General features: G+C 57.7%; 1 protein-coding gene across 1 annotated transcript in view; it reads right to left on the bottom strand.

Annotated features, from left to right (window-relative positions):
* CARD11 (caspase recruitment domain family member 11) overlaps positions 1 to 13898 on the bottom strand; it is a 74619-nt gene extending 60721 nt beyond the window's left edge. Inside the window, exon 1 of the mRNA XM_066343716.1 lies at positions 13790 to 13898. The gene's annotated coding sequence lies outside the window, so the exon portion shown is untranslated. The remainder of the gene's footprint in view (positions 1 to 13789) is intronic.
* Between the last annotated feature and the right edge of the window lie 419 nt (positions 13899 to 14317).

Raw genomic sequence — 14317 nt, 5'->3', positions numbered from 1 at the left:
TCACCTTTACCTGGATCCAAACTTCCGCTTGGCGGTCAACGTCCTCCCGCAGCCCTGGGCACCCCCTGGTCTGCTCTCTGTCTCTCTGGACGCACCTGTTCTGGAAGCTTCATGTCAATGGAACGTGGTCCGCTGGGCGGGTTCTCCCCCTGAGCACCGTGGTTTCCTCCCTGAAGCCTGCCAGCCCCTCCTTCCTCTTTATGGCCAAATAATCCACAGCCCGCTGTCTGGACTTGACCGCGCTTGGCTCAGCCATTCACCTGCTTGTGAGTGTTCGGGTTAACTCCGCCTTTCAGCTGCCGCGAGCACCACGGTTGTGCGCGCTTGTGTCCAGGAGCGCCCTGAACACCGGGGGTTTCAATTCTTTCGCGTCCTGACCGAGAAGCGGCGTTGCTGGCCGCGGGGGTGACTCCAGGTGTCACCCTCTGACGACCCGCCAAGCTGTCGGCCACAGCGGCTGTCGCGTTGGGCGTTCCCGCCGTGACGTCTCTCGTGACAAAGTGCAGCCGAGATTCAGAGGGGAGGCAGCCAGAGAGGGGTCGTGAGGCTGGCGGGGGGGGGACCACAGCAGCACGGGTGGGCGCGGCACCAGAGGCGGGGAGGGCAGCCAGGCACCTCAGGGCGGACCGTGGGAGCCCCGCGGTGGGGGCAGGCTGCCCGGCGGAGCACAGGTGTGAAGCTGGAGGGGTCTGACGTGATTGGCAGCGTGGGGTCCCCTTAGCAGAGGTTGGCCTCAGGCAGGAGCCCCGATTCCCGACACCTGTGCCCTTCTGCCTCTAAGTGGATAACGGGAAACCTGAGGTAAGAGACAGACAGGGTGGGGGGGAGGGGAGGGGAAGGGCAGGGGCCTCGTGATGAGGTCATTCTTCTGTCCTGACCCCTCAGCCGCAGAGGCAAGGTGCCCAGAGATTCTGCCCGTCTGCTTCCAACTGTCACGAAAGACGCGTGCCAGGCGGAGAAGATGCCAAAGCGGACTCCCCATGCCGCCGAGGTGAGAGGCCAGCCAGCTCCGGCCGCTTCTCTCTCTGACTTGACAACAAACTCCGGAAGCTCCCTCACTGGATCGAGCTCAGCACCACGCCCACTGAAGCACTCCATCAAGAGGGAAGGATGGAGGCCCTGGCCGGTTGGCTCGGTGGTAGAGCGTCGGCCCAGCGTGTGGAAGTCCTGGGTTCGATTTCCGACCAGGACACGCAGGAGAGGCGCCCATCTGCTTCTCCACCCCTCCCCCTCTCCTTCCTCTCTGTCTCTCTCTTTCCCTCCCGCAGCCAAGGCTCCGCTGGAGCAAAGTTGGCCCCAGGCGCTGAGGACAGCTCTGTGGCCTCTGCCTCAGGCGCTAGAATGGCTCTGGCTGCAACGGAGCAACGCCCTAGATGGGCAGAGCATCAACACCTGGTGGGCATGCTGGGCACATGCGGGAGTCTGTCTGACTGCCTCCCTGCTTCTCACTTCGGAAAAATATAAAAAAAAAAAAAAAAAAGAGGGAAGGACGGAGAGGAGGAGTGGGGGTTGCACGATGCTTTGCAGCCCACCCCCAGCTCCTGGACCTCAGGGCTGCGGGGGCTGCAGAGACCTCTGCTGAGCCCCTGGAGCCTGCCTGCAGCCAGCTGCAATGCTGGGTAGACTTTACTGTATGTGAATTATACTTTAATGCAGTTGATTTAAAAGGAAAAAAAAATAATCCATTCTAGATGAATTATAGATCTAAATGTGAGAGATGAAACAATAAAGCTTTTTAAAAGGAAACACAAACCTTGGGGTAGGCCTATCTTTCTTAAACAAGACTCACAAAAAAGAGTTAACCATAAGAAAAATAAACCTAACATAAATGGTCTACATGAAGATGAAAACATGTGGCCTGGCCAGGCAGTGGCACAGTGGATGGAGAGTAATTGGGGGTGCGGAGGACCCAGGTTCGGGGCCCCAAGATCACCGGCTTGAGCAAGGGATCACTCACTCTGCTGTAGCCCTCCAGTCAAGGCACATATGAGAAAGCAATCGATGAACAATTAAGGAGCCACAACAAAGAATTAAGGCTTCTCATCTCTCTCCCTTCCTATCTGTCTGTCCCTGTCTGTCCCTCTCTCTGACTCTCTCTGTGTCTCTGTAAAAAAACAAAACACAACAACAAAAAAATGTGTTCATCAGCAGACTCTCTTAAGAAAGTGCAAAGGCAAACCATAAACTGGAGAAAAGTGTCTGGAATACAATTATGGCAAAGGAACTCCTGCCTTCCAAATATAAAGAGCTGCTACAATTCAATAAGAAAACGACAACCCAAGAGAAAAACAGGCAAACCACTCGAACAGACACTTCACAAAGCAGATCCCAAATGGCCCATAAACACGCAAAAAGGCGCACTACTTTAGTCATAGGCGAAATGCAAATTTAAACCTCAAAATGATGTGTTTTGACTGCACACCCACCTGAGTGGCTAACATGAAGAGACAGACAATACCGGGCGTGAGCAGAGACATGGAGCACCCGGAACCCTCATCTACGACGGACGGGGGTGTAAATGCAATAAAGTCCTTGGAACACCGTTCGGCAGAGTTTGGCAGACATGAATGAAAGCATGCTCTAAGCCAGGGGTCCCCAAACTACGGCCTGTTGGCCGCATGCGGCCCCTTGAGGCCATTTATCCAGCCCCCGCCGCACTTCTGGAAGGGGCACCTCTTTCATTGGTGGTCAGTGAGAGGATGCATCCTGTGCTCCTGGAGTCCTGTATGTGGCAGCATCGCTCACGTACAGTACTACTTCTGGTGACGCGGGATGCACACGTCACGGCTCTGGAAGCACGTCATATCACTTGTTATGGCTAGCAGTGACAAATATAGGACCGGACATTGACCATCTCATTAGCCAAAAGCAAGCCCATAGTTCCCATTGAAATACTGGTCAGTTTGTTGATTTAAATTTACTTGTTCTTTATTTTAAATATTGTATTTGTTCCCGTTTTGTTTTTTTACTTTAAAATAAGATATGTGCAGTGTGCATAGGGACTTGTTCATAGTTTTTTTTTATAGTCTGGCCCTCCAACGGTCTGAGGGACAGTGAACTGGCCCCCTGTGAAAAAAGTTTGGGGACCCCTGCTCTAAGCCATCCGTCGTTGTATAAATAAAATGTACAATGTGCATAAGACAGACTTCCTGTCCATAAAAGTATGAGAGGATGACCACTACACACAACAATGGAGGATTGGTCAGGTTGTCAGGACAACAACACAGGGCGCGCCCACTTTGATCGGCATTTTCAGCGAACAACCAGTCATTTTTAACGACGTGAATGCCCCACGTCCTATTTGGGACATCCTTCTACCCAAAGTGGATATTGCGTTAAAAGTCATTAACTGTGATGGGTTAATCGCTATCATCGTTTTAAGCGGCCATGTTATGTTTCTTGACCCGAGAGCAGGTGGCACTGTGAAAACCCTCTGAGCTTCCCACCTGGGACTTGTGTGTGTGTCTCTCGTGCATGTCACACTCTCATGTGAAGTTTATTTAAAATAAACAGCGCTAGCCTGGCCCGGGTCCCGTTGGGGGAGCGCCCTGCCTCTTGCCTCGGGCCTCCCATCTGCTCTCTTCGCCGTCGTCTCTGAGCTCTTGACCCCGCACATCCACCCTGGCGGGCGGCTCAGAACCGCCCTCAGAACCAGCGACTGACCCTCGTCCACAGGACAGCCTCTGCCTTCCTGGTGGCCTGTCCTCCTGTCCCGGCATCTTCAGGATGTTTTCCGAGCACAGACACTCACCACACGGCCAAGGCGCGGCCCCACGCTCTTCTCTGCCGGCCGGATTCCCCAGCCTCATTCCAGCTGCCGGACTCCGGGGTGGGGTGGGGGGTCCTCACGGCTCCCTCGGGCAAACCCGCGTGCTCCCGGCTCTCAGACGGGGCCTTCCTGTACGCTGCCTTTATTACACACGCTTTACCTTGCCCCCGACTATCTCCTCCCCGGACTGGAGGCTTGTGGGGGTGGGGGTGGCAGTGGTTCATCTTTTTACCCCCAGCTCCTAGCGGCGTGCCCGTGTCGGACAGCCCCCCGGGGACGTGTAGAGCAGGGGTCCCCAAACTACGGCCCACGGGCCACATGCGGCCCCCTGAGGCCATTTATCCGGCCCCCGCTGCACTTCCGGAAGGGGCACCTCTTTCATTGGTGGTCAGTGAGAGGAGTATAGTTCCCATTGAAATACTGGTCAGCTTGTTGATTTAAATTTACTTGTTCTTTATTTTAAATATTGTATTTGTTCCCATTTTGTTTTCTTACTTTAAAATAAGATATGTACAGTGTGCATAAGGATTTGTTCATAGTTTTTTTATAGTCTGGCCCTCCAATGGTCTGAGGGACAGTGAACTGGCCCCCTGTGTAAAAAGTTTGGGGACCCCTGGTGTAGAGGAATGAGTTTCATGGTAATAACGGAGCAGGAATGGGGTTTCATGTCGGGGGGTCAGACGAAGAAATACAAGCGGACACTTGGCAGATGGTTCACGCCGGATTTTAGATTTGGAGGGGGATCCTCCAGAAATTGCTCTAGGTCACCCTGCTAATGAGCGAGCAGCCCACGCCTGGGTCACCACCACGCGTGTGCACTCACCACGTGTCTCCCCCTCCAGCGGCGTGCTTGCCGCACGGGCAGGGCACCCTGTAGGTGGTAGCTAGCTTAATTTCCTGTGAGAGGGGTGCTGTGACCCCTGCTTCGCAGATGATGATGAGAGAGAGAGAGAAAGAGAAAGAGAGAGAGGAGTGGAGAAGCTCAATGGCTTGTCCACGCTCATGACACGCATTCTTCTGTGAGTGAGACCAGGTGTTGAATCACTGAAAATGCCCACGGAACAGGAAAGGCGAACGGGGGACATGTTGGGGCGCACTTGTCAGCAGGCAGCCTTTCTGGCCCCTCTCAGATCAGTCTCCGTGGGCAGCCGCCCCCTCTCCCGTGGAAGGGCCTGTCTGGAAGGAGCAGCGCCCCCAGGCCCCGAAACACAGCGCTCAGCTCTGTCCAGAGCCTCTCAAATCCTGCCCGAGATTTTCAGGTCTTAAGCAAAACAAAACTCTGATTCACCGTTTCCAGTCCTACAGGAAACGCAAGTCCTTTATTTTTCTGCCACTAAAAAAAAAAAAAAAAAAAAAAAAAAAAAAAAAAAAAGAAACCAAACAAAAAAACCAACCCTTGACGTCTTAGAAGAGTTTTGAATGCTTCTCATTTCAGACCGTACCAAACATTGCTCACGACAAAGGCCCGGAGTAGAAGACGGGAGATGAGACGTGTTGCAATAAAACGCTTTCTCTGATAAGTGCCCGAGCGATGAATCCCAGCCTCCCCAGCTTGGCGTACACCGCTCGGCGGGAAGAGATGCCCCCAAAGCTCTGCTTACACCGAGTCGAGTCGTACCAGGACCGATGGCTCACCGGGGCCTCCGGGAGAAGTTCACACCTAGAGGAGGCTGCCCAGGGAGACTCCGTCTGGGGCGCCTGCAGGAAGCGCAGGGCCTCGCCTGCCGCTCAGGGTGGAAGAAGGGAGACTTGTGGAGGGAGGCGCGGGCACTTGTTTTTCATCAGGTCACAAAAGGAGAGGGATTCTGGAGACCTCCACCGGACCCCCCTGGCCCCCCCACCCCCCGCCCGCCATCATGCAGGCCACGGGCCCACGGCTGCCTGCTCCAGATATTAACAAGAAAGGCATGTGGCACCCGCTGCTCTCAACGCCCCCCTCTGGGGGACTCACTCAACTCGGGAAATCGGGGTGATCAGGCCGATTCCCAAAAGGGAGGCGTAAATTTACTGCGGGGAGATTTCCCCCCTCCCTTTGTGCAGAAGCGTCCCCGAGTGCCGGGCCCGTGGGCAAGGCTGCAAGGTGCCCACCGCTGACAGGCTGGGAGGTCCTGGAGAAAACACCAGGCTTTCCCTCTGCCCCTTGCGGGGGGGGGGGGGGGGGTTGTTAAGACAATGCACCTCACACTAGCACCCAGGGTAATCCCCTTCCTCACTGTCACCAGGGAAACCCAGGTGCCATTGTCTTGCCAGGGGGAGGGCCAACTGAAAGGGACCCTGGTGCCCAGCCCTGTAAGATGGTTCGGAGGAAGGCATGACTAACAGGAATTCATGACTAGGGAGGTCAACGAATAACAATACACCCCCCACACTTCTCTGACATTCTGTTCTTTCCAAAGCCGTTTTTCACCCACGACTTTCCTCTCTGCTCCCCGGAGCGAGCGCTCTTGTGTGGTGGGAAGCCGGGACCTAGTTCATTCGCCATCTTGCTCGTGAAGAAACAAGGCCCCGGGGACAGAGATCTGCTCAAGGTCACGGCGCAATCCTGGGAGTGTTCACGCTGCAAGGAAGGGTTCTTTGGTCATGAAGAGCAAGGGAGGAGATGAGTAATCGGGGGGAGGGAGGAGGGGGGGCACTCGGCTTCAATTTTCAGTTTCACACCCACAGCAGACACGAGCCATGGATCACGGGCCCTCGGCACAGAGCCCGGGCCCTTCCGCAGCACGCCGTCTCTGCTCGCCTGCCATCTGCCATGTGCCCTGGCGCCTAACACTTCACATGTGAGGAAGAGGAGCTCAGAGGGGAGAGGGGGCTCGGCCATGGCGTACGCGCCCCCCCACCCCCACCCCGTCTGCAGGTCTCTATGGAAAGACAGCACTGACAGCCCCCGAGAACGGCGTACTCTCTCCTGACTGAGCTGGAGCAGGTGGGCGCTCTCTGCTGAGCTTGGCAACACGTTCCTACTCCTCAGTGAGGAATCCAGGAACTGACCCCAGGGTGGAAGCCTAGAACCTGGCAGGATGGAGGAGAGGATGCGGGAAGGGGGGGCGGGGGGGAAGGGAGAGGCGAGAAGTCTGGTTCTGGATCTCCGGCACGTCCGGTGGATGCACTGAGACAGGCTATTCAAGGCTCGGGTTCACGTGGGGAATCAGGCAGGGGATCGACACGCGGTGTGGAAGCCTAGAACCTGGCAGGATGGAGGAGAGGATGCGGGGGGGGGGAAGGGAGAGGTGAGAAGTCTGGTTCTGGATCTACGGCACGTCCGGTGGATGCACTGAGACAGGCTATTCAAGTCATGGGTTCACGCGGGGAATCACGCAGGGGATCGACACGCGGTGTGGAAGCCTAGAACCTGGCAGGATGGAGGAGAGGATGCGGGGGGGGGCGGGGTGAAGGGAGAGGTGAGAAGTCTGGTTCTGGATCTACGGCACGTCCGGTGGATGCACTGAGACAGGCTATTCAAGTCCTGGGTTCACGCGGGGAATCTGGCAGGGGATCGACATGTGGGGTTGGGGGGGCAGGGGGGCGGGGGGTGTCCCGAGCATCGGGATGACTCTCAGATCAGGGAGACCCACTGACAATGTCACCTGGGAAGGAGAGAAGACAGAGAAGGGGCCCAAAGCGCTTCGGCCTTGGAAGTCCGGGACATGTAGGAATCGGAAAAGAGAAACTAGGGAGGAGTGTCATAGACGTGAGAAAAAACACAGAGGGCCCCAGGGCCGCACGGACACCAGGTGCCAGTAGGAGGGGACTAACGGTGTCCCATGACGCTGTGGGGTCAGCCTGTGAGGACGGAGCGTGGACCACTGGACTCGGCCGTGAAGGGCATCCCGCCGGGAACAGGGAGTGTAGACAACGCTTGCAAAGAGATCTGCTGGACAGTCTGAGCGGGCTGAACCGTGTCTCCCCGAGGCCACACGTGGAAGCCCTAGCCCCAGCCTCTCAGAAGGTGACTGTCGCTGCACGGTCAAGTCTTGACTTCCTCGCTGCGTCCCCGGGAACAACTCTCTGCTTCTGCTCCCGTCCGTCCGAGGTCTCCCAACCAGGAGCCTTCGAGAGAACACCCCCCCCCCGCCCCCGCTCCTCCCTAAGCAAGCCGCCTTCTTCGGGGACCTCAAGCCTCCTCAGACTTAGAACCCCCGTGTCTCCAGGGCCCAGCGGAAGAACCTCCCCTAAGAGTGTGGGAAGACATGCTTTATCGACGATGGAGGAGAACTCCCACTAGGAAGGGGGGAACTCTCCACGCCCCTCCATCTTTCACCCACGAGCAGGGATGACCTCGGCGGGCGGGGGGGGGGGGGTCCGCGCCCCAGGCCCAACGGAAGTGAACGAGGCGGTTTTCAAAAAGCATCTGAGGACTGAGGACGGAAAGGCTCAGAGAGATAAGTGCGAGGTATCACCATGGTTCAACTGAATGTTTCCTCCTGAACCCGACGGGACTTGAATCCTTTTTTAAAAAAAAGTGGGGAGGACGTGTCTGCTTAAAAAACTTCAATGGATCACACAGTCCTTACTCAGAGGCAGGGCTCACGTTGATAAAAGGCGGTTTTACTTCAGACCAACACTCATCCGCTGAAATAACCATTTACTAAACCCTCAGATAACGCTGGCTCAGGGATTCTGTTTGCTTTCGGATTAAAAAAAAAAAAAATGGGTCACAGCCACCAAGACTCCCACAACAGCGTTTCGCCGCGGCTTTATCAAAATAGCCCCAAACTGCGAACAACACCGACGCTTTCCAAGGGTAGAGAGGATAAATAAATTGTGGTGAATTCGTACAATGCGATGCGATGCGGGGATGAGCCCACCCCCCCCCCCAAGACTGCTACACACAACACGAAAGATACTCCAGCTGGAGACGAGAGAGTAACACACGTGTGATTCCGTTTGTGTGAGGCTCAGGGACGGGGGGGGGGGGGGGAGCAACCGGGAAGGGGTGTGAGGACCCCTCCTCCCCCGGACATGCAGAATTTGGGGGTGTACCGTGGGCTGTATCTCGATGTAAGAAAATCCTTTTCTGAACCAATCCAGCTTTATTTTTCAACAGGAGCGTGAGGCCCGGGGATTCCTCTTATCGGGACATGGGCTGGAATCAGAAGTTATTACACCGGAAAACTTGTCCTTCGAGTGGGAACTAGGGAAGCTAGCTAGACCTGGGCCTGGCAGAGGAAGGACGGGAGGTGCGCGCACCCACCCCCGGCCACTCCGTTCTTAACCTTGCTTTTCCTGCTCGTTTCTGACGCGTAAAGATAGCAGACACGCAGGGTAAAAACACACAAAGAGGAGGAGGCACAGTACACACTCAAATTCTTCCTTTTTTTTTTTTCTGAAGTGAGAAGCGGGGAGGCAGTCAGACAGACTCCTGCGTGCGCCCGACTGGGATCCACTGGCATGCTCACCAGGGGGCAATGCTCTGCTCATCTGGGGCGTTGCTCTGTTGTGACCAGAGCCATTCTAGCGCCTGAGGTGGAGGACATGGAGCCATCCTCAGCGCCCGGGCCAACTTTGCTCCAATGGTGCCTCGGCTGTGGGAGGGGAAGAGAGAGACAGAGAGGAAGGAGAGGGGGAGGGGTGGAGAAGCAGATGGGCGCTTCTCCTGTGTGCCCTGGCTGGGAATCAAACCTGAGGACTTCCACATGCTGGGCTGACACTCTACCACTGAGCCAACTGGCCAGGGCTAAATTCTTCCCTATTGACCAGACTGCGGAGTTTCATTTCCCAGATGTCCAACTAGGCATCTCCTATGTGCTGGTGTTTCCTTATAGAAACCCCCATATACTATAGATCGATCCTGGGTCCCCGTCACATCCATGGCCTCCCCAAGTTCCACTGTACGGACGGACCTGGCCGGTCAGGAGTATTCGTGTGGTTTCAAGCGTTTTCCGGTAATAAACAACCGGACGATGAACATCGGTACGCCACCGAGATGAACAAGCCCCGCTTGCGCCCTAATTTCTTAAGAGTGGAATTCCTGGGCCCCCCAGGGGCGTATTCATTTATCGTGGGGGTACATACACATCGTCAGATCGATGCTCGAGAGACGGCCTGCGTCCCCTCTCCTCCGCCAATATTCGGTTTTTATCAAACTCTCTGATCTTTGGCCGGTATGACAGGTAAAAAGAGGTGAGCGTCTGGTGCCTGACTTCCTGCCCAGGTATTGAACTAGAAATGAACCGTGTTGCTTGGTGTGTTCACGGTGCCTTCTTCATATCCATGAGGCATCTTGTCTTTGGTCAGAATTCCTTGACTCTGACGTCGGCAAGCTACGGTCCAGGGGACCCTCGTCCTGCCCGCTGCCTGTTTTCTGTCTCCGGCCAAGTCCGGCCACCCCGTTTGTCTGCGGCCGCTTCTAACAGCACAAGCCAGGAGGGGAAGAGAACGAGGATGTCACAGGGGTGTCCCTGGGGGAAGCCTGACCCCGGGACCAGAGCAGGGAGGAGAGAGCCAGTGCCGGAGGAGGAGCAGAACTGGTGTTACCCTCGCCAAGGGCCATCGACACCCATTCCACACACTTGGACGGTGACCATTGTCATCTCAGAACCCTGAGCAAATCACAGCCAGAAAGATTCCCCTCCCCTCCCCCTTCCCACTGAAGGAAAATCATCACTCCACTGAGACCACGGACCCAGAGGAGGAGCCGCTCAGGGAGAGGTCAGGGGGCGCCCCACACGCCGTGTTCTCCTGGTGCGTGCGGCGTGGCACACGGGGGGGACCCGCCCGTGTAAGTCTTCCTCAGCAGGGAAGCGGTTTGAAGGGACTTCCTCGGAAGTTGAGCTTCTTCCTTTTCTTTCCGCTTCCGTCTTTAAATCACTCCGCGTGTTTTCCAGCACGACCGGGTAACAACAGCGTAGCCCCGGCGGCGGCGTGCGTCGACTTCCTTCAACCGTCGCCATCGCCCCCGGAGGACTGGGATCGCCGACCGACCGGGGAAAACGAGGTGACTGACTGAGCCCGACCGCGACCAGCCGGTGTGGGAAGGCCGCACCCTCCGGCCCCCTGGCTGGACCTCACGGTCGGTCGGACCTCTTATCCTCCCCAGATCTCGGGAATGACAGTAGAGGTGAGAGTGTGTCACAGCTCATGTTTCCTCATTTTATGCTTGGGTGTAACTGTCAAGCCTGAAAATAATCAATGTGAACACCCCGGGTGCTCTGGGGAGACACGGCTCTCCGAGAGCTGAAGGGGGCCGTGGGCCCGTCCAAGGTCACGGGATGAGCACAGACAGACGAGCAGGGGCGACTTGCACCCACGGCTGCGGGACACGGCGTGACGCGCCTTTAACGCTCCCCGCGGCCTCAGACCTCCAAGGTGGAGCCCAGCCCTCCTATTGGCCGGCTACCCTTAATCTGACTTTATTATTATTATTTTTTTAAAAAAACAACAACACAAGTTTCAACGATCGAATTGTGCAAAAGCACAGCAGTCAGGCTGTGTCAGAGTGGTTACCTGGGAGTGCCGGCCCAGAGGGGACTTCAGCCCCATCCTCGTTACCAAGAGGCACTGGGTGCCTGTGAGCACAGGGGCTGGGAGGCCGTTTCCAGGCTGACTTTAGGGGGCAGGGGTCCCCAGCGTCGGACGCTCCTTTTCATCCTGATCATCTGAACATCAGGACCCACGCTGGCCTTTTCACGCAGAAGGTGGTCCCAGGAGCTGCCATCACAGGGGCACCTTCGTGTTCCACATCCCGCCACCCTGAGACACCACCATCCTTCAGTTCTGGGAGGCAAGTCTGGCTTCAGAAGTGGGGGGGGGGGGGCAAACACAACGTAGGGAAGTGAGGGGGGGGGGTCAGGAGGCCGCCCCGCCAGCACCGTGTCAGCCTGGAATCTTCTACAAACACCCGAGTCCCACCGTCTCTCCGCTGGTCTCTCGCCATCCTCTCTCTCTCTTCCCGTAATTCTTTCCCATCCGGTGTGCGTTTGAGCCACAGGCTAGTCATGGGGCACGCAGCCTGTCAGGGGCGGCCTGGTTAGGGACGCCTGGGTCTCATGCCCCTGCTGGGGGGGTCCCCCACTGCGTCCGGTACAGTGCCACCTAGAGGTGGCCCGCGGATGGACTCCAACGAGGGCCCTCGTCTTGAGGAGACTTTGGTTCACGGGCCGTTTTAAAAGATCACGAAAAGGAGGAACGGGCGAACACAAGGTGCTCTTCCCGACCGCAGGGCACACTGTTCAGGCCGTAAGAAGGAAGGGGGTTCTGACGCCTGCGACAACCCCGAAGCCCCCATGCACAGTGAAACGAGCCAGACGCAAAGGGACGCACGTGCTGTAAGATCTCACGCATCTGAGGGACCCCGAGCGGTCAGCCACATGGACAGGAAGTAGGAGGGTGGCGGCCAGGGAACGGTGGACGCCGGCGGGAGCTGAGTGTTTCACAGGGACAGAGTCTCAGGTTTGGGACGATGAGAAGTTGTGGATGGTGGTGACGGTTGTTCAACGGCGTGAGTGTGCTTTAATGCCCCTGAGCCGGACACACGTACACGGTGGTTAAGACGCTCACTTTCATGTCATGTGTATTCGACCACAATTTTTAAAAGTCACGCCGAGGATGATCCCGTGCAAGACTGCTGGGACTGGGGGGCTCCCAGGCTTTTGCTGTGGACACGGGTGCTAATAAAATCTACGTAGGTCCAAACCAGTTTGCTGGGGTGACCGGCGGGGGTGCCAGGCTCCCCCCTGCGCTCAGGTCACCCCAGGACCACCACCCCCCACCCCACCCCACTCAGAAGCATCCCTTCACAGCTGCTGTGGGGTGGGGAGACTAGGGGAGACACTGAGGGACGCAGAGATCCAGGGAGAGGGCTGAGGGCAGAAGCTCAGCTCCGTTGTTCCCACCCTCACGGTCACCCCGCATACGGACGGACGGACGGAACTCCCAGCGCACATCAGGCCCAGAGCAGGCACTCGCTAACTGGCCGGTGACTGACCGGTGCGTTTCTCCTTTCTGGAAGGTCTGGTAGTACCTTCAGGAGTCATAAATGTCGGGAGAAATTTTTTTTAACCACAAATCAGAGGCTTTGAGAGAAGGCCAGGCACACACAGGTCAGTTTGGTCCGAGACCAAGTTTGTGCAGGAGGGTCCTCAGCTGACAAGGCCGCGTGATGGAAGCTCCCAGCTTAGACAGACCTGTTCCCAGGGGGCGGGCCCAGCTGCTCCCCGAGGGAGGGGCTCCCCTCCCCCTCTCTGCATACTGACCCTTTAGGGATCTTTGCTGGACCCTGACAGCCTTGGGCAGTGTCCTGGGGGAGGTGACTCCAGGCCTTTCCAGTCTGGACAGTGTCCTGGGGGAGGTGACTCCAGACCTAAGGCCACCAGCACCTCCTCTACATACTGGCTTTGTTGGGGACCTCGGTCGCCCCTGCTGCGGCCTTCCATCAACTCCCTGTGGGAGGAGCTGTCCTTTCCTCCCTCCCCAGCCCCGGGCCGGGCCGGCTGGGGGCCCCTAGCTCTCAGGAGCCTCTGAGTCAGGCCTGGCTGTGGTCTGGAAACTTCCTGTCCTTTCAGGTGTTAGAAAAGGTTCTCTTCCTCCCTGCGGGGCAGGTGCACGGAGCGGAGCCCTTCCCGGGCCTCTGCCGCCACCGGGCGCACGGCGTTCACCCCCTTTCCTCTGGGAGGGGCAGGGCAACTTTGCCAGATGGAGACGCTCAGAGAAGCTCAGAGACGAGCACGGAGGAGACACAGGGAGGTGGAAGGGGGAAGGCAGGAAAGTTTGGAAGGGGAGAGACGGAGATAGAGGGGAAAAGGGGAGGAAGAAACAGCAAGCGAGGGATGAGGCCCCAGCACCGCGGATGGAGCAGTCAGCTCTGCCCCCTCCCTGTCCAATGCCCCTCAGAGCGGAGTCACCCCCGGGCACCCCCACGCCGTGGGCCCCTGTCCATTCGCCTCTCCATCCCCCCACCCCAGCCGCCCCCCACACCACGATCGTGCTCTTTCTCCCTAGTGCGTCCCCCCACTCCCACTCCCATTCCGGTCCCGGCTCCCCCACCCCCGCGCGGCCGCCACCGCCGGCCGCCGCCGCGCCTACCTGGGGCGCTCATGCTCCGCCAGCCGCGGGGCGCTTCCTCCGCGCAGTCCGCCCGGCCCTCGGTCCGCGGCCCTCAGAGTCCAGCAGCCGCCCGGGGCGGAGGGGCAGCGCACCGCGCACCTCGCACCTCGGGGCAGCAGTCCGGAGACCCGGGAAGGCAGCAGAGAGAGACAAGGAGAGAAAGTGTGTCACAGACCGGGAGGGGCGGGGGAGGGAAATGCAAAACCCGACAGGAAATGAGACGAAAAAAAAATGCAAAAGGTTAGAGAGAAAGAGATAAGGAAGAGGGGGGAGGGGCGGAGCTTGGGTCCAAGGCCTTGGGAGGAGGGCCGTAATGAGTGGGGGTGGTCGGGGTGGGCCCTGGGGTTGGTGGGCCCAGGAGACTCAGGTAGGTAGGCCCTAGGGGGCCAGGCCACATGCTCCAAGTTGGGGGAGAGGGGACTCCAGCCTGGGGCCATCAGACCCCACCCAGCTCTGAGCACCTGCCAGACAGGACGGGATGCCCCCTTCCCACGGGGGGGTAGGGGG

This window comes from Saccopteryx leptura, chromosome 6 (genome assembly GCF_036850995.1).
Source record: "Saccopteryx leptura isolate mSacLep1 chromosome 6, mSacLep1_pri_phased_curated, whole genome shotgun sequence".
In the NCBI taxonomy this organism is placed as follows: Eukaryota; Metazoa; Chordata; class Mammalia; order Chiroptera; family Emballonuridae; genus Saccopteryx; species Saccopteryx leptura.
The sequence above is the reverse complement of the archived record's forward strand: the minus strand, read 5'-3'. Positions and strand labels throughout refer to the sequence as shown.